Below are 20,043 nucleotides of genomic sequence, written 5' to 3' on the forward strand. Positions count from 1 at the left end.
GTAGAGATAGGGCCTTGCTATGTTTCCCAGGCTGGTCTTGAACATCTAGCCCCAAGCAATCGCCTGCCTCAGCCTCCCCAAAATACTGGGATTACAGGTACAAGCCACCACGCCTGGCCAACAAGCATATTTTTAAGAATATATTTTCATCTATAGGTCAGATAAAGCTTTATTAAATGGTAAACATTTTTAACAGTGGAGAAATAAGTTTCAAAAGCAAAAATATTCAGAAGGTCTGCTGTTCAAATAATATTTTTTTCAAAACCCTGTGGAAGAGTATGATAAAATTCATTGAACTGAAAATCCAGTTGCATTCTTATCAACATAAATAACTGGATACAGTGTCCCTTGATACTTGATGTTGGACAATGCATATTTTTCCATTCAAGTGTATATTCTATATGGTCATATGTAATACCCCCGCATGTCCCTTCTGTGGAAGGCTGTTTGCTAGCAGCCTATTTTTCTCTTTATTATTGTGGTACAGGGCTCCTTATTTCCCATCACCAGACTGTGTATGTCTTGGCCAAGAAGTCTCTGATTCAAGTTTACTATATATATATATTTTTTTTACAATTTTTTATTGTATTTTTTTTATTTTTTATTTCCAAGGTTTTTGGGAACAGGTGGTGTTTGGTTACATTCGTAAATTCCGTAGTGGTGATTTGTGAGATTTTGGTGCACCCATCACCCGAGCAGTATAGACTGTACCCAATTTGTAGCCTTTTATCCCCCACCTACCTCTGACTCTTTCCCCTGAGTCCCCAAAGTCCATTACATCATTCTTTTGCCTTTGCATTCTCATAGCTTAGCTCCCACTTATAATGACAACATACGATGTCTAGTTTTCCATTCCTGAGTTACTTCACTTAGAATAATGGTCTCTAATTCTAATCAGGTTGCTGCGAATGCCATTATTTCATTCCTTTTTTTTTTTTATCACTGAATAGTATTCCATGGTATATATACACAACAATTTATTTATCCATTCATTGATTGACGGGCATTTGGGCTTGTTTCATGTTTTTCCTACTACAAATTGTGCTGCTATAAACATGTGTGTGCAAGTATCTTTTTTTGTGTAATGACTTCCTTTCCTTGGGTAGATACCTAGTAGTGGGATTGCTGGATTGAATGGTAATTCTACTTTTAGTTCTTTAAGAAATCTCCACACTGTTTTCCACAGTGGCTGTAGTAGTTTACATTCCCACCAGCAGTGTAAAAGTGTTCCCTTTTCACCACATCCCTGCCAACATCTATTATTTTTGTTTATGGCCATTCTTGCAGGAGTAAGGTGGTATAGCATTGTGGTTTGGATTTGCATTTCCCTGATCATTAGTGATGTTGAACTGTTATGCCCAGACCATTTGTTCCCCAAAGAAGACCACCAGAGTCCAGAGTCAAAGCCAAGCAGCAAGGATCTTTAATGCAAGTTCGAACTTGGTCCCTCCGTTCCACAACATACAAGAGGGCCCTGAACAATGCGTGCACTTGCCTTTTATAGCCTAATGTAAACAGGACTTGTAAAGTTGCAGAGGAACGAGGGAATTCTCTAGGTTACAGCATTACAATTGGTTAACATTTTAAGTTTATACATTTAGCAGTTTTTTTATTGGTTCCCGCGCTCTCACAAATGGCTGTGTTCTTATCGGGGATTTTCCAGGTGGTGTCTTTCTAAAGTTGAGATATATGATAGTCTTTGAATTGAAAGATATATGGTGGGGAGACATATGGTGGGATGAGCCCAGGAAGTTGAGGGATATATGGAGGGGAGACATATGGTGGGATGAGCCCAGGAAGTTGAGGGATATATGGAGGGGAGACATATGGTGGGATATGTTATACTGGGCTCAGGAAGTTGAGAGATATATGGCAAGCACTAGTAATTAGAACAGAAAAAGAACAAGACAGGGACTTTCACATTGCTTGTCTATACAACATCTGAAATCTATAGATAACATTATCGGTTAGGTCCGGCGTCAACTTTTAACTAGGCTCAAGGCGCCGCCCGGGCTGTCTGCCTGTAGGGTCAACTTCTAACTAGGCTCAAGGCGCCGCCCGGGCTGTCTGCCTGTGGATTTCATTTGATCTCTTTCAGAACATTTTTTTCATTTGTTTTTTGGCCATTTGTATACCTTTTGAGAATTGTCTATTCACATCCATTTTCTGATGAGATTGTTTATTTCCTTCTTGCTAATTTGTCTGAGTTCCTTTTAGATTCTGGATATTAGTCCTTTGTTGAATGTAGAGATTGTGAAGATTTTCTCCTACTCGCTGAGTTGTCTGTTTACTTTGCTGATTGTTTATTTTGCTGTGTAAAAACTTTTTAGTTTAATTAGGTCCCACCTACTTATCATTGTTTTTGTTGTACTTGCTTTGGGTTCTTGGTCATGAAGTCCTTGCATAAGCCAATGTTTAGAAGGGTTTGTCTAATGTTCTATAGTTTTTATGGTTTTGGGTCTTAGATTTAAGTCCTTAATCCATTTCAAACTCAAAAATTTGTATAAAGTGAGAGATGAGGATCTAGTTTTATTCTTCTACATGTGACTTGCCAATTATCCCAGCATGGTTTGTTGAATAGAGTGTCCTTTCCCCACTTTATGTTTTTGTTTGCTTTGTTGAAGATCAGTTGTCTGTAAGTATTTGGGTTTATTGCTGGGTTCTCTATTCTGTTCCATTGGTCTATGTTGAAGGGGTGGCCTGCCCCTCCACACCTGTGGGTGTTTCTCATTAGGTGGAACGAGAGACTTGAGAAAAGAAATGAGACACAGAGACAAAGTATAGAGAAAGAAAAAGTGGGCCCACAGGACCGGCGCTCAGCTTACAGAGGACCCACGCCGGCACCGGTCTCTGAGTTCCCTCAGTATTTATTGATAATTATCTTTACCATCTTAAAGATAAGGGAGTGGCAGGACAATAGGATCATTTTAGGGAGAAAATTAGCAGTAAGACATATGGATGAAGATCTCTGTGACATGAATAAGTTCAAAGGAAAATGCTGTGCCTTGATATGCATATGCAAACATCTCCATAAACCTTTTAGCAGCATTGCCTGCAAGTCTCGCCAGCAAGTCCCACCTTATGCCGTAAGGCGGTTTTCTCCTATCTTAGTAAACAGAGCATACATTGGGTTTTACACCGAGATGTTCCATTGCCCAGGGACAGGCAGGATTTTTAACCAGCAAGCTGCCTTCAGGCACTTATTTAACAAAGCACATCCTGCACAGCCCAAAATCCATTAAGCCTTGAGTCACCACAGCACATGTCTCCTGCAAGGACAAGGTTGGGGGTAGGGTCACAGATTAACAGCATCTCAAATACAGAACAAAATGGAGTCTCTTATGTCTACTTCTTTCTACAGTAACAGGCTGATCTCTCTTTGTTTTCCCCACACTATGTGCCTATTTTTATAACAGTACCAAGCTGTTTTGGTGACTATGGCTTTATAGTATATTTTGAAATCAGGTAGTGTGATGCCTCCAGATTTGTTCTTTTTGCTTAGTCTTGCTTTCACTATGTGGACTCTTTTTGGTTCCATATGAATTTTAGAATAGTTTTTTTTTTTTTTTTTTTTTCCTAATTCTGTGAAGAATGATGGTGGTATTTTGATGGGGATTGCACTGAATTTGTAGATTGCTTTTGTCAGTATGGTCATTTTCACAATACTGATTCTACCCATTCATGAGCATGGAGTGTGTTTCCATTTGTTCGGTTGTCTGTGATTTCTTTCAGCAGTGTTTTGTAGTTTTCCTTGTAGAGGTCTTTTGACTCCTTTGTTAGGTGTATTCCTAAGTATTTTATTTTTTTTGCAGCTATTGTAAAAGGGGTTGAGTTCTTGATTTCATTTACAGGTCAGTCGCCATGGTGTATAGCAGAGCTACTGATGTGTGTACATTAATTTTGTATCCTGAAATTTTGCTGAAATCATTTATCAGTTCTAGGAGTTTTTGGAGGAGTCTTTAGGGTTTTCTGGGTATACAAACATATCATCAGCAAAGAGCAACAGTTTGGCTTCCTTTTTACAAATTTGGATGCCCTTTATTTCTTTCTCTTGTCTGATTGCTCTGGCTAGGACTTCCAGAACTGTGTTGAATAGAAGTGGTGAGAGTGAGTATCCTCCTCTTGTTTCACTTTTCAGAGGGAATACTTTCAACTTTTCCTCATTCAGTGTGATGTTGGCTCTGGGTTTGTCATAGATGACTTTTATGACATTAACGTATTTCCCTTCTATGCTGATTTTGCTGAGTGTTTTAAGCAATGCTGGATTTTGTCAAATGCATTTTCTGCATCTATTGAGATGATCATGTGAATTTAAAAAATTCTGTTCATGTGGTGTATCACATTTGCTTACTTGTGTATGTGAAACCATCCCTACATCCCTGGTATGAAACCCATTTGATCATGGTGGATTATCTTTTTGATATGCTGTTGGATTCAGTTAGCTATTATTTTGTTAAGGATTTTTGCATCTATATTCATCAGCAACATTGGTCTGTGGTTTTCTTTTTTTGTTATGTCCTTTCCTGGTTTTGGTGTTAGAAGGATGCTGGTTTCATAGAATAATTTAGGGAGGATTCTTTCTCTATCTTGTGAAATAGTGTCAATAGGATCGTTACCAATTCTTCTTTGAATGTCTGATAGAATTCAGCTGTGAATCTGGTCCTGGACTTTTTTTGTTGGCAATTGTTTTGTTATCATTTCAATCTCACTGCTTGCTATTGGTCTGTTCAGGGTTTCTACTTTTTTCTGGTTTAAGCTAGGAGGATTGTATATTTCCAGAAATTTATCCATCTCCTCTAGGTTTTATAGTTTATGTGCATAAAGTTGTTCATAGTAGTCTTCATGGCGTTTTGTATTTCTGTGGTGTCAGTTGCAGTATCTCCCACTTTGCTTCTAATTGAGCTTATTTGGTTCTTCTCTCTTCTTTTCTTGATTAATCTTGCTAATGATCTATTATGATTTTTGTTTTCAAAAAACCAGCTTTTCGTTTCACTTATCCTTTGTATTTTTTGTTTGTTTGTTTGTTTCAATTTAGTTCTTCTCTGATCTAGGCTTTTCCTTTTCTTCTGCTGGGCTTGGATTTGGTTGGTTCTTGTTTCTTTAGTTCCTTGAGGTGTGACCTTAGATTGTCTTTTGTGCTCTTTCAGACTTCTTGATGTAGGCCTTTAAGGTTATGAACTTTCCTCTTAGCACCACCTTTGCTGTATTTTATAGATTTTGATAGATTGTGTCACTATTAAGATCATTCAGGGGCAGATTATTTAATTTCCATGTATTTTCATGGTTTTGAGGGTTCCTTTTGGAGTTAATTTCCTATTTTATTCCACTGTGGTCAGAGAGGGTAAGTGATATAATTTCAGTTTTCTTAAATTCATTGAGACTTATTTTGTGGCCTATTATGTGGTCTATTTTGGAGAATATTCCATGCAGTGATGAATAGAATGTATATTTTGTGTTTTTTGGTTGAACGTTTGGTACATATCTGTTAAGTCCATTTATTCTAAGGTGTGGTTTAAATCCATCGTTTCCTTGGTGACTTTCTGTCTTGATGATCTGTCGAGTGCTGTCAGTGGAGTATTGAAGTCTCCCACTATTACTGTGTTGTTGTCTCTCTCATTTCTTAGGTGTAGTAGTAATTATTTTATAAATTTGGGAGGTCCAGTGTTAGGTGCATGTATATGTAGGACTGTGATAGTTTCCTGTTGGACGAGGCCTTTAATCATTATATAATGACCCTCTTTGTCTTTTTTAAATGGTATTGCTTTAAAGTTTGTTTTGTGTGATATAAGAATAGATACTCCTGCTTGCTTTTGGTGTCCTTTTGTGTGGAATGTCTTTTTCTACTCCTTTACCTTAAGTTTATGTGATTCCTTATATGTTAGGTGAGTCTCTTGAAGGCAGCAGATACTTGATTTGTGGATTCTTATCCATTCCACCATCCTGTATCTTTTAAGTGGAGCATTTAAGCCATTTACATTCAATGTTAGTATTGAGATGTGAGGTACTATTCTATTCATCATGCTATTTGTTGCCTGAATACCTGGTTTTTTTTTTTCTTCAGAGTTTATTGTTTGTTATTTTATAGGTCCTGTGAGATTTATGCCTTAAGGAGGTTCTGTTTTGATGTGTATTTCGAGAATCTGTTTCAAGATTTAGAGCTCCTTTTACCAGTTCTTGTAGTGTTGGCTTGGTAGTGGTGTATTCTCTCACAATTTGTTTGTCTAAAACAGACTGTATCTTTCCTTCATTTATGAGGTTTAGTTTTACTGGATGTGAAATTCTTGGCTGATAATTGTTTTGTCTAAGGAGGCTGAAGATAGGGCCCCAATCCCTTCTAGCTTGTAGTGTTTCTGCTGAGAAATCTGCTGTTAATCTTATGGGTTTTCTTTTATAGGTTACCTTGTTCTTTTGCCTCACAGCTCTTAATATTCCTTCTTCCATCTTGACTTTAGATAACCTGAGGACTATGTGCCTAAGTGATGATCTTTTTGTGATGAATTTCCCAGATGTTATTTGAGCTTCTTGTATTTGGATGTCTAGATCTCTAGCAAGGCTGGGGAAGTTTTCCTCAATTATTCCCCTCAAATATGTTTCCCCAACTTTTAGATTTCTCTTCTTTCTCAGGAATGCCAATTATTCTTAGGTTTGGTCGTTTAACATATCCCAAACTTCATGGAGTCTTTATTCATTGTTTTTCAAATTCCTTTTTCTTTGTCTTTGTTTGAGCTCTGAAGTTCTTCTGTTTGTTTGATTCTATTGCTGAGACTTTCCAGTGCATTTTCCATTTCTATAAGTGTGCCCTTGCTTTGCAGAAATTGTGATTGTTTTTATTTACTCTATCTATTTCACTGAAGATTTCTCCCCTCATATCTTGTATCAGTTTTTTGATTTCATTAAATTGAACTTCACCTTTCTCTGGTGCTTCCTTGATTAGCTTAATAATCAATCTTTTGAATTCTTTTTCTGGCAAATCAGGGATTTCTCCTTGGTTTGGATCCATTGCTGGTGAGCTAGTGTGATTTTTTTGAGTGTGGTAAAGAACCTTGCTTTGTCATATTACCAGAATTGTTTTTCTGGTTCCTTCTCATTTGGGTAGCCTATGTTAGAAGGAAGATCTGGAGCTCAAGGCTGCTGTTAAGATTCTTTTGTCCCATGGGGTGTCCTTTGATGTTGTATTCTCCCCCTTTTCCTAGGGATGTGGCTTCTTATGCGCTGAACTGTAGTTATTGTTATTTCTCTTTTGGGTCTAGCCACCCAATGTGGTTACTAGGTTCTGGGCTGGTACTGGGGGTTGTCTGTCACAGCACAGAGTCTTGTGATGTGAACCATCTTCCAGTCTCTCAGTCATGGATAGAAGCACCTGCTCTGGTGGAGGTGGCAGAGGAGTGAAATGGACTCTGTGAGGGTCCTTAGTTGTATTATTGTTGCTTATTGCACTAGTTTTGTGCTGGTTGGCCTCCTGCCAGGAGGTAGCACTTTCTTTTTTTTTTTTTTTTTTGTTGAGACGGAGTCTCGCTCTGTCGCCCAGGCTGGAGTGCAGTGGCCGGATCTCAGCTCACTGCAAGCTCCGCCTCCCGGGTTTACGCCATTCTCTCGCCTCAGCCTCCCGAGTAGCTGGGACTACAGGCGCCCGCCATCTCGCCGGCTAATTTTTTGTATTTTTTTAGTAGAGACGGGGTTTCACCGTGTTAGCCAGGATGGTCTCGATCTCCTGACCTCGTGATCCGCCCGTCTCGGCCTCCCAAAGTGCTGGGATTACAGGCTTGAGCCACCGCGCCCGGCCGGGAGGTAGCACTTTCAAGAGAGCATCAGTTGTGGTAGTATAGGGAGGATCATGCAGTGGGTGGGGCCCTAGAACTCCCAAGAGAATATGACTTTTGTCTTCAGCTAATAGGGTGGGTAGAGAAAGACCATCAGGTGGGGGCACGGTTAGGCATGTCTGAGCTCAGATTCTCCTTGGGTGGGGCTTGTTGCAGCTGCTGTAGGGGATGGGGTATTGTTCCCAGGTCAATGGAGTTATGTTCCCAGGAGGATTATGATCACCTCTGCTGTGTCATGCAGGTCACCAGGGAAGTGGAAGAAAGCTGGCAGTTACTAGCCTCACTCAGCTTTTGTGCAATCCGCGTTCTGTCTAAGACACTTTGCATTTGTTTAGAATTGTTATGAAGTTCAGCTGGAGGTTTCCTTCTCCTTGTATTTTTCCAGTTTCTCTCGTAGCCCTCCCCAAGGACTCCTGTGAGACAAAGTCAGACATGCCTTCTCTGGGGACTGAAAGAGCTCACAGTAGTCTTCTCCCTGCTTCCTCTACTCCTGTATTTCACTTGGCTCTCTAAATGATCTCAGCTCCAGGTAAGGTCAAATCCTTCTCCTGTGATCTGGACCTTAAGGTTCCTCAGTGAGGGTGTGTGATTGGGGGAGGATGATCCCCCTTTCCCACTTTCCCACTTTGGGCACTCACAGTATTTCAGCTGTCTCCCAGGTCCTGCAGGAGCAATACACTCCCTTCAAGGGGTCTGCGGATTCTCTTAGCTTTCCTGCAGTAGCTCTTGAAGCAAAAGCTCATGATGTGAGTCTCTACATTCTGTTCTGTCGGTCTGAATAGGAGCTGCGATTTAGTTCTGTCTGTTATCTGCCATTTTTTTCTCCTCTGATTCAAGTTAACTTTCTGAGCAACACCAGTATCCCAGATTCCTGTGAAGTGGATCTTGAATTCATAGTAGCTTTTGTTTTGATGTAAAAGTGCACTGACTAAACAATCTCATATTCCGTATATTCTTCTGTCATTTTTACAATGACAACATCTGTTCCCATATGTCATATGTCCAGCTGCATAACTGGCATGACCTTCAGAAGGATGTGGCTGGTCCCACTGTCTCTGCAGCTCTGCAGACAGCACAACACTGAGGTGGCCATCACACAGAGACCACTGACTCTGCAGTCCTTGATCTTTTATCTGTCTCTATAGATTTGCCTTTTCCAGAATGTCATGTAGTTGGAACCATACAGTATGTAGCCTTCTCAAATTGGCTCCTTTCATTTAGCAATATGCTTTTAAGGGTTCCTTTTGCTTTTGTTGGCATTTGGTGGCAGAAACAGGCCAAGGATACACCTGATGAGAGACTCAGGGTTTTCTCCCTCTTGAAATTTCCTCCAGGCATTGTTTTTGGAAGACATTTGAATAATTTTCACGAAGAACCCAAACAACATGGGAGAATAAGTAGACGATTGTGCCAGCTGGCTGTATGTGTCTGGCTAAATTCTGAATAACAGCTCTGGTATATTGTTAAAGTAATTGTCCCTAGTGAATCATGCCTCCCAGTATCTGTGTCTTTTTATGGTTCCTTTCCACACTGACACTTGGCCAAGTGACTTGCTTTGGCCATTGAAACATTAGTACATGTGATACAAACAGAATCTTAAAAAGCCCTTGTGCATAGGAATTGTCCTCTTTTGCTCCTGGGAACTCTTGGGACACATATGAAAAAAGACCAGGCTGGCCACCTTGAGGATGAGAAACCACGCTAAGAGAGAGGCTCAGCTAACAGAGAGCACCAAGTGCCACACATATGAATGAGGCCATCTTAGACCACCCAGCCCCAGCTGAGCTATTGGATAAATATTGTCATATGGTTGACCCAGGAGAGTCCAGCAGAAGAAGTACTCAGCTGAGTCCAGACCAAATTCTTCATCCCTAATATTTGTAAGAATTATAAAATGATTATTTTACACCACTAAGTTTTGAGGTGGTTTATTACACAGCAATAAATAATCACTGCAATAATGTTCTTAATTTGAGTTACCTGTTATGAACCATCAGCTAAAACTGACCTGCCTGTACATGTGTTGACAGGATCTAAGTATAGAGAAATTAAACACACTGAGGGTACAAAAAATTTACATTCTTTTGAAATTAAGAAATATTCTTAAAGACATTTCACTTTTTTGAACTCTAAAAACATCTTCCTGTTAATTTCTTTCACAGCTCATTAGTCACTTAAGTCTGTTTCTCTTCCCCACCTTGAAGTAATTTTCTTGTTGAAAACCCTCTTCCTTGGAAGCTGGTGATAGTGCTAACTTTCTTTAGTGTTAAATTGGTTTGCCCAGAGGTGGCAGGCAGCATCATGTGCATGCTCACCTATATGGTACTGACTTTGTGTCTATGACAAGGTTATTTGTTTGTGCCAACCTTTTTTTTTTTCAAATCTACATCCTTTGCATACTGCCATTTTAAGTCTGATTATAATTATTTGTAGATATTGTCTATCTGTTTCCAACTAAGGGCAGAAGTGCCACAAAGTGACAAAAAGAGCACACCCTGGGGTCAGACTTCATGGGTTTTTATTGAGGTTCCCCTACTTACTGTGTGGCCTTGAAAAAATTACTTTACTTTATTGTGCTTTAGTTTCCCACTCTGTAAAATGAGCATATTACCTGTCTCATCAGGTTTAGAAGTTTAAAATGATGTAATTGACACAAGGCACTTATAATGGTGCCTAGCACATATTCTCCATCAGTATTTGCTGTTATTATATAAATGGACAAGGTCTCAGAGCCTGAAGGCAGCTTGAAGCCAGGTCTCTCTTCGAGAAAACTTTTAGAAATTAGACTGACTTTAATAAGACCCGACCGTGGACAAAATCCTCTGTTAAGGGTACAAAAACATACCTTTCTAAGGGAGCATGACCACCTGACATTCTGCTCCTATGCCGAGGCCCTTGTTATATTATTCAGTAAATATGTCCTTATTATAAATTGTTTGCTGTGTGCCTGCTATGAATAATATGGAAAATCACTGTACATCATTATTTTTCTTAAGGAGCTTCTGGGAAAAATTAAATAACTAACAAAGACAGAAGTACAGGATATGTTACAGGTCAATCTATGCTAAGTGCTAAGTGACAGTAAGTGTTGTAGAAGTTCAGAGAAAGGAGAGATCCTTGAGGCTAAAGGAGGAAAGGTAGGCTTCCTAGAAGAACTAAAGCTTGAGCTGGGCCTTAAGGATTTATTAGGTAGAAAGGAGAAGGAAGTCATTACAGGCATGGGGTACACCTTAAGCAAAGCCAAAGAGGCTGATGTGGTTAAGTGAATTCAGATAACTGATGAGATCAGTAAGGCTATCTTAATGATCCTCTTAATGATCAACTTGCAGTGTTTGAGTTTTATCCATAATTAAACTCCCCCTTTTTTTTTTCTTCTTCTTCCCTTACTCCAGCACAACTGGTTCTGCACAGATTCTCTGTCTAACAAGACAGCATTGTGGAAATTTATTTGGCCTGGCAGGTAGAAAGGTTGATCAGCTGAAGTCCAAGCTCCCAAAGGGATGTTACAAAGTTCCCATCTGGCAGTCAATGTTCTGCGTATATTGAAGCATGCATTTGTAGTTCATTGTATGAAATAAAATGAAGAAAAAGAAAGAGCATGGTTTCTGTAAGAAGTTTGGAGCTTTGGAGAAGAAAGGGATGGCTTCTGTAAGCAGTTTGTGGCAGAAATCAGGTTCTAAAGCTGATTAACTCTCTAGGATTTGTAAGAGACAATTTTGAGCAATGAAAGGCAAATTATCTTTTACACAGCCATGTGCTCCAAAGAGCAGGGAAATTAGGTAGGAGAGGAAAGAGGTGGAGAAAAAAATATCCCAACAGGAGAGCAAAATCACAGGGCGTCACCTATAGACATTCTGGAGCATCCAGCCTAAGTAAACATAAAGAATTGTGATGTGGTGGACATGTTTCTTTATTCATCTGAAACAGAGGGAAAGCAGAGGAGACTCACATGGAGCCGAAAGCACTTATTCCTCTGTACAAAAAGATGCAGGGCAACTACTTTGGAGGTTCTGAATTCTAAGTGAATGAATACTAAGAAAACCACTCATCACTTTCTTGAAGTTTTGAAGAATATGGAGCAATAGGAATGGAATAGTCACAAAGCAGCACAAAAATGTAACTTTCCTTCCTTCCTTCCTTCCTTCCTTCCTTCCTTCCTTCTTCCTTCCTTCCTTCCTTCCTTCCTTCCTTTTTCCTTCGTTCCTTCCTTTCTCTCTCTCTCTCTCTCTCTTTCTTTCTTTTTTTTTTTCGTTGTTAAGGATATAATTTAATATAATCTTATAAACAACCAAATAATGAAATAAAATAGGAGAATGGATCATTATCTCATACTGTAGAGGCAAAGCAGTTAACCAGTCTCTGCAATCCACAAGCTCTTTGTGTGGTGTATTCTAGGTTTTTTTTTATTTTTTTAATATTTTTTATTATACTTTAAGTTCTAGGGTACATGTGCATAACGTGCAGGTTTGTTACATATGTATACTTATGCCATGTTGGTGTGCTGCACCCATCAACTCGTTAGCACCCATCAAGTCATCATTTATATCATGTATAACTCCCCAATGCAATCCCTCCATCCTCCCCCCTCCCCATGATAGGCCCCAGTGTGTGATGTTCCCCTTCCCAAGTCCCAGTGATCTCATTGTTCAGTTCCCACCTATGAGTGAGAACATGCGGTGTTTGGTTTTCTCTTCTTGTGATAGTTTGCTAAGAATGATGGTTTCCAGCTGCATCCATGTCCCTACAAAGGACGCAAACTCACTTTTTTATGGCTGCATAATATTCCATGGTGTATATGTGCCACATTTTCTTAATCCAGTCTGTCACAGATGGACATTTGGGTTGATTCCAAGTCTTTGCTATTGTGAATAGTGCCGCAGTAAACATACGTGTGCATGTGTTTTTGTAGTAGAATAATTTATAATCCTTTGGGTATATACCCAGTAGTGGGATGGCTGGGTCATATGGTACATCTAGTTCTAGATCCTTGAGGAATCGCCATACTGTTTTCCATAATGGTTGAACTAGTTTACAATCCCACCAACAGTGTAAAAGTGTTCCTCTTTCTCCACATCCTCTCCAACACCTGTTGTTTCCTGACTTCTTAATGATTGCCATTCTAACTGGTGTGAGATGTATCTCATTGTGGTTTTGATTTGCATTCTCTGATGGCCAGTGATGATGAGCATTTTTTCATGTGTCTGTTGGCTGTATGAATGTCTTCTTTTGAGAAATGTCTGTTCATATCCTTTGCCCACTTTTTGATGGGGTGTTTGTTTTTTTCTTGTATATTTGTTTGAGTTCTTTGTAGATTCTGGATATTAGCCCTTGTCAGATGAGTAGGTTGCAAAAATTTTCTCCCATTCTGTAGGTTGCCTGTTCACTCTGATGGTAGTTTCTTTTGCTGTGCAAAAGCTCTTTAGTTTAATTAGATCCCATTTGTTGATTTTGGCTTTTGCTGCCGTTGCTTTTGGTGTTTTAGATATGAAGTCCTTGCCCATGCCTATGTCCTGAATGGTACTACCTAGATTTTCTTCTAGGGTCTTTATGGTATTAGGTCTAACATTTAAGTCTCTAATCCATCTTGAATTAATCTTCGTGTTCCAGTTTCAGCTTTCTACTTATGGCTAGCAAATTCTCCCAGCACCATTTATTAAATAGGGAATCCTTTCCCCATTTCTTGTTTCTCTCAGGTTTGTCAAAGATCAGATGGCTGTAGATGTGTGGTATTATTTCTGAGGACTCTGTTCTGTTCCATTGGTCTATATCTCTGTTTTGGTACCAGTACCATGCGGTTTTGGTTACTGTAGCCTTGTAGTATAGTTTGAAGTCAGGTAGCGTGACGCCTCCAGCTTTGTCCTTTTGACTTAGGATTGTCTTGGCAATGCGGGCTCTTTTTTGGTTCCATATGAACTTTAAAGCAGTTTTTTTTTCCAATTCTGTGAAGAAAGTCATTGGTAGCTTGATGGGGATGGCATTGAATCTATAAATCACCTTGGGCAGTATGGCCATTTTCACGATATTGATTCTTCTATCCATGAGCATGGTATGTTCTTCCATTTGTTTGTGTCCTCTTTGATTTCACTGAGCAGTGGTTTGTAGTTCTCCTTGAAGAGGTCCTTTCCATCCCTTGTAAGCTGGATTCCTAGGTATTTTATTCTCTTGAAGCAATTGTGAATGGAAGTTCATTCCTGATTTGGCTCTCTGCTTGTCTGTTACTGGTGTATAAGAATGCTTGTGATTTTTGCACATTAATTTTGTATCCTGAGACTTTGCTGAAGTTGCTTATCAGCTTAAGGAGATTTTGGGCTGAGACAATGGGGTTTTCTAAATATACAATCATGTCATCGGAAACAGGGACAATTTGACTTCTTCTTTTCCTCACTGGATACCCTTGATTTCTTTCTCTTGCCTGATTGCCCTAGCCAGAACTTCCAACACTATGTTGAATAGGAGTGGTGAGAGAGGGCATCCCTGTCTTGTGCCAGTTTTCAAAGGGAATTTTTCCAGTTTTTGCCCATTCAGTATGATATTAGCTGGGGTTTGTCATAAATAGCTCTTATTATTTTGAGTAGTTCCATCAATACCGAATTTACTGAGTTTTTAGCATGAAGGGCTGTTGAATTTTGTCAAAGGCCTTTTCTGCATCTATTGAGATAATCATGTGGTGGTTCTGTTTTGGTTCTGTTTATATGCTGGATTACGTTTATTGATTTGCGAATGTTGAACCAGCCTTGCATCCCAGGGATGAAGCCCACTTGATCATGGTGGATAAGCCTTTTGATGTGCTGCTGAATCCGGTTTGCCAGTATTTTATTGAGGAATTTTGGATCGATGTTCATCAGGGATATTGATCTAAAACTTTTTTTGTTGTTGTTGTGTCTCTGCCAGGCTTCAGTATGAGGATGATGTTGGCCTCATAAAATGAGTTAGGGAGGATTCCTCTTTTTCTATTGATTGGAATAGTTTCAGAAGGAATGGTACCAACTCCTCCGTGTACCTCTGGTAGAATTCAGCTGTGTATCCATCTGGTCCTGGACTTTTTTGGTTGGTAGGCTATTAATTATTGCCTCAATTTCAGAGCTGCTATTGGTCTATTCAGGGATTCACTTCTTCCTGGTTTAGTCTTGGAAGAGTGTAAGTGTCCAGGAAATTATCCATTTCTTCTAGATTTTCTAGTTGATTTGCGTAGAGGTGTTTATAGTATTCTCTGATGGTAGTTTGTATTCTGTGGGGCGGTGGTGATATCCCCTTTATCATTTTTTATTGTGTCTATTTGATTCCTCTCTCTTTTCTTCTTTATTAGTCTTGCTAGCGGTCTGTCAATTTTGTTGATCTTTCAAAAAACCAACTCCTGGATTCATTGATTTTTTGGAGGGTTTTTTGTGTCTCTATCTCCTTCAGTTCTGCTCTGATCTTAGTTATTTCTTGCCTTCTGCTAGCTTTTGAATGTGTTTGCTCTTGCCTCTCTAGTTCTTTTAATTGTGATGTTAGAGTGTCAATTTTATATCTTTCCAGCTTTCTCTTGTGGGCATTTAGTGCTATAAATTTCCCTCTACACACTGCTTTAAATGTGTCCCAGAGATTCTGGTATGTTGTATCTTTGTTCTCATTGGTTCAAAGAACATCTTTCTTTGTGCTTTCATTTCGTTATGTACCCAGTAGTCATTCAGGAGCAGGTTGTTCAGTTTCCATGTAGTTGAGCAGTTTTGATTGAGTTTCTTAGTCCTGAGTTCTAGTTTGATTGCACTGTGGTCTGAGAGACAGTTTGTTATAATTTCTGTTCTTTTACATTTGCTGAGGATTGTTTTACTTCCAATTATGTGGTCAATTTTGGAATAAGTGCGATGTGGTGCTGAGAAGAATGTATATTCTGTTGATTGAGGTGGAGAGTTCTATAGATGTCTATTAGGTCCGCTTGGTGCAGAGATGAGTTCAATTCCTGGATATCCTTGTTAAGTTTCTGTCTGGTTGATCTGTCTAATGTTGACAGTGGAGTGTTGAAGTCTCCCATTATTATTGTATGGGAGTCTAAGTCTCTTTGTAGGTCTCTAAGGACTTGCTTTAGGAATCTGGGTGCTCCTGTATTGGGTGCATATATATTTGGATCGTTAGCTCTTCCTGTTGAATTGATCCCTTTACCATTATGTAATGGCCTTCTTTGTCTCTTTTGATCTTTGATGGTTTAAAGTCTGTTTTATTAGAGACTAGGATTGCAACCCCTGCTTTTTTTTGTTCTCCATTTGCTTCGTAGATCTTCCTCCATCCCTTTATTTTGAGCCTATGTATCTGTGCATGTGAGATGGGTCTCCTGAATACAGCAGACTGATGGTCTTGACTCTTTATCCAGTTTGCCAGTCTGTGTCTTTTAATGGAGCATTTAGTCCATTGACATTTAAGTTAATATTGTTATGTGTGAACTTGATCCTGTCGTTATGATATTAACTGGTTATTTTGCTCGTTAGTTGATGCAGTTTCTTCCTAGCCTCGATGTTCTTTACATTTTGGCATGTTTTTGCAATGGCTGGTACCGGTTGTTCCTTTCCATGTTTAGGGCTTCCTTCAGGGTCTCTTGTAAGGCAGGCCTGGTGATGAAAATCTCTAAGCATTTGCTTATCTGTAAAATTTTATTTTCTCCTTCACTGATGAAACTTAGTTTGGCTGGATATGAAATTCTGGGTTGAAAATTCTTTTCCTTAAGAATGTTGAATATTGCCCCCACTCTCTTCTGGCTTGGAGAGTTTCTGCCGAGAGATCTGCTGTTAGTCTGATGGGCTCCCTTTGTGGGTAACCCGACCTTTCTCTCTGGCTGCCCTTAAGATTTTTTCCTTCATTTCAACTTTGGTGAATGTGGCAATTATGTGTCTTTGCGTTGCTCTTCTGGAGGAGTATCTTTGTGGCGTTCTCTGTATTTCCTGAATTTGAATGTTGGCCTGCCCTACTAGGTTGGGGAAGTTCTCCTGGATGATATCCTGAAGAGTGTTTTCCAACTTGGTTCCATTTTCCCCTTCACTTTCAGGCACCCCAATCAGACGTAGATTTGGTCTTTTTACATAATCCCATACTTCTTGCAGGCTTTGTTCATTTCTTTTTCTTCTTTTTTCTTTTGGTTTCTCTTCTGGCTTCATTTCATTCATTTGATCCTCAATCGCTGATACTCTTTCTTCCAGTTGATCGAGTCGGTTACCGAAGCTTGTGCATTTGTCACGTATTTCTCGTGTCATGGTTTTCATCTCTGTCATTTCGTTTATGATCTTCTCTGCATTAATTAGTCTTGCTGTCATTCTTCCACTCTTTTTTCAAGATTTTAGTTTCTTTCGCTGGGTACGTAATTCCTCCTTAGCTCTGAGAATTTGATGGACTGAAGCCTTCTTCTCTCATCTCGTCAAGTCATTCTCTGACCAGCTTTGATCCGTTGCTGGCGATGGGCTGCGCTCCTTTGCAGGGGGAGATGCGCTCTTATTTTTTGAATTTCCAGCTTTTCTGCCCTGCTTCTTCCCCATGTTTGTGGTTTTATCTGTCTCTGGTCTTTGATGATGGTGACGTACTGATGGGGTTTTGGTATAGGTGTCCTTCCTGTTTGATAGTTTTCCATCTGACAGTCAGAAGGACTGTCTGTTGGTCTGTTGGAGATCGGTTGAGGTCCACTCCAGACCCTGTTTGCCTGGGTAACAGCAGCAGAGGTTGCAGAAGATAGAATATTGCTGAACAGCGAGTGTACCTGTCTGATTCTTCCTTTGGAAGTTTCCTCTCAGGGGTGGCTCCACCCTGTGAGGTGTGGGGTGTCAGACTGCCCCTAGTGGGGGATGTCTCCCAGCTAGGCTACTCAGGGGTCAGGGACCCACCTGAGCAGGCAGTCTGTCCGTTCTGAGATCTCAACCTCCGCGTTGGGAGATCCGCAGCTCTTCCCAAAGCTGTCAGACAGAGTCGTTCGCATCTGTACCGGCCCCCACTGCTTCCCCTATTGGACTTCAGCTGTGCGCTGTCCCCAGAGGTGGAGTCTACAGAGACAGGCAGGCTTCCTTGAGCTGCTGTGAGCTCCATCCAGTTCGAGCTTCCCAGCAGCTTTGTTTACCTACTAAGCCTCAGCAATGGTTGGCGCCCCTCCCCCAGCCTCGCTGCTGCCTTGTGGATAAATCACCGCAGACTGCTATGTTAGCAGTGAGGGAGGCTCCGTGGGCGTGGGCCCCTCCCGGCCAGGTGTGGGATATATTCTCCTGGTGTGCCTTTTTCCTTAAAGCGCAGTATTGGGGTGGGAGTTACCCGATTTTCCAGGTATTGTGTGTCTCAGTTCCCCTGGCTAAGGAAACGGATTTCCTTCCCCCTTGCGCTTCCAGGTGAGGTGATGCCTCGCCCTGCTTCAGCTCTCGCTGGTCAGGCTGCAGCAGCTGACCAGCACCGATTGTCCGGCACTACCTAGTGAGATGACCCCAGTACCTCGTTTGAAAATGCAGAAATCACCAGTCTTCTGTGTCGCTCGCGCTGGGAGTTGGAGACTGGAGCTGTTCCTATTTGGCCATCTTACTCCGCCCCTCCCTTTCTTTCTTTCTTTCATTACAGAGCTTAACTTTGTTCTGAGCCCTCACACCCACATGGTAATTTTTCCAGCAATTACTATAATTGTCATTATGTCAGACTACCTGGTCTTTTGGACACTGTGTATTGACTTGCTTCTGAGGCCCATGGATGTTGCTAGGCCTCCTCCAGTGAGGAGGTCCCTGTACTTTAGCTCACTAATCTCCTTTTATCTCACTGGTTGGCTTAGGTACCCTCTTTTGCTTTCTCTATATCCTGCAAGAGAAGGGTGTGCAAACCCCTGTGAGACCACTCTCAGGCCCACCTGTCTTGTCTCCTCCTTCAGTCCTAACTACTCAATAGTGGTTGATTTTTTCCTCCAAGGAATTTTTGGTTCTATCTGGAGACATATTTGTTGTCATAACTGGGATGGTGCTATTGGCATCTTGTACGTAGGGGCCAGGGATGCTGCTCAACATCCTACAATGCACAGGACAGCATTGTCAAGCAATGTCAAGAATACTGAGGTGGAGAAACTCTGGTCTATGCTGACAATACAAACGACTGAGAAGGGAAAGCCTATTGAGTGACTTCTTAAAATGTTACTCTACTGCTTTTATGTTGTACGTGTGACTTGCTACGGAGGGACCAAAGTCTAGCAGAGAGAGTCACTCATGTAAACAAATAAGTGAGGTGGTGTGTTATAGGTGCTGACATTTAATATATATGTATGCAGTTTTTAAAAAAAAGTTAATTCTTCACTGTAGCCTTTAAACTTATAAAACTGTTAGTAATGCATGATTAGCTAGTATTGAAACTTTTCAATTTAACAAATATTATACCACAAGTGTTATCTGTGTTCTAAGTATTATCCATCAACTCCTGCTTGCCTAAAAGTTTGCTCATAAAGCCACATTCAGGCAGTACTGTCCACTTAGTGGGAGCCTTCTGAATTGTAGGCATAATGCCTAGAAATAACTAATCAGCCTTAGGAGTGTTGGGCTTGGAAAATCCAATGTATAATGTGATGGCAAATGTTGTGGCTAAAGGAAACTTAAAATTCATCCTCCAAACTGGGACAAGTTGAGGGTAAATGGACTACTATTAATAACCATGTTAGGACAATAGGTATACACTAGTACTGCCCACAGAAAATCTAAATCATAGCACTTTTGAAGGTGACTACCAATTAATGTCTAAAAATTCCTTGTGTGAGTGGCTAACAGTTTAAGAAGTATCTCTTTCTAGAAGGAGTTGCGTTTCCACATGGCGTTTTGGGAGACCAAAGAGCAATTAAGGTCTAAGATAACATAGCTGTGACAATGGAATTATTTATTATTATTATTTATATATTTCCACAAGTTATTGGATTACAGGTGGTATTTGGTTACATAAGTAAGTTCTTTAGTGGTGATTTGTCAGATTTTGGTGCAAGTATCAGCTGAGCAGTATACACTGCCCCATATTTGTAGATTTTATCTCTCGTACCCTCCCACTCTTGCCCCCAAGTCCCCAAAGTCCATTGTATTGTTCTTATGCCTTTGGGTCCTCATAGCTTAGCTCCCACATATCAATGAGAACATATGATGTTTGGTTTTTCATTCCTGAGTTACTTCACTTAGAATAAGTCTCCAGTCTCGTCTAGGTCTCTGAAAATGCTGTTAATCCATTCCTTTTTATGGCTGCATAGCATTCCCTCATATATACA

General features: G+C 40.3%; 1 pseudogene; it reads right to left on the minus strand.

Moving 5' to 3' along the window:
- Positions 1-226: 226 nt before the first annotated feature.
- LOC117078160 lies at positions 227-17,612 on the minus strand (annotated as a pseudogene).
- Positions 17,613-20,043: the final 2,431 nt, after the last annotated feature.

The sequence above is a fragment of the Trachypithecus francoisi genome, unplaced genomic scaffold (assembly GCF_009764315.1).
Source record: "Trachypithecus francoisi isolate TF-2019V2 unplaced genomic scaffold, Tfra_2.0 Lachesis_group6, whole genome shotgun sequence".
NCBI lineage: Eukaryota > Metazoa > Chordata > Mammalia > Primates > Cercopithecidae > Trachypithecus > Trachypithecus francoisi.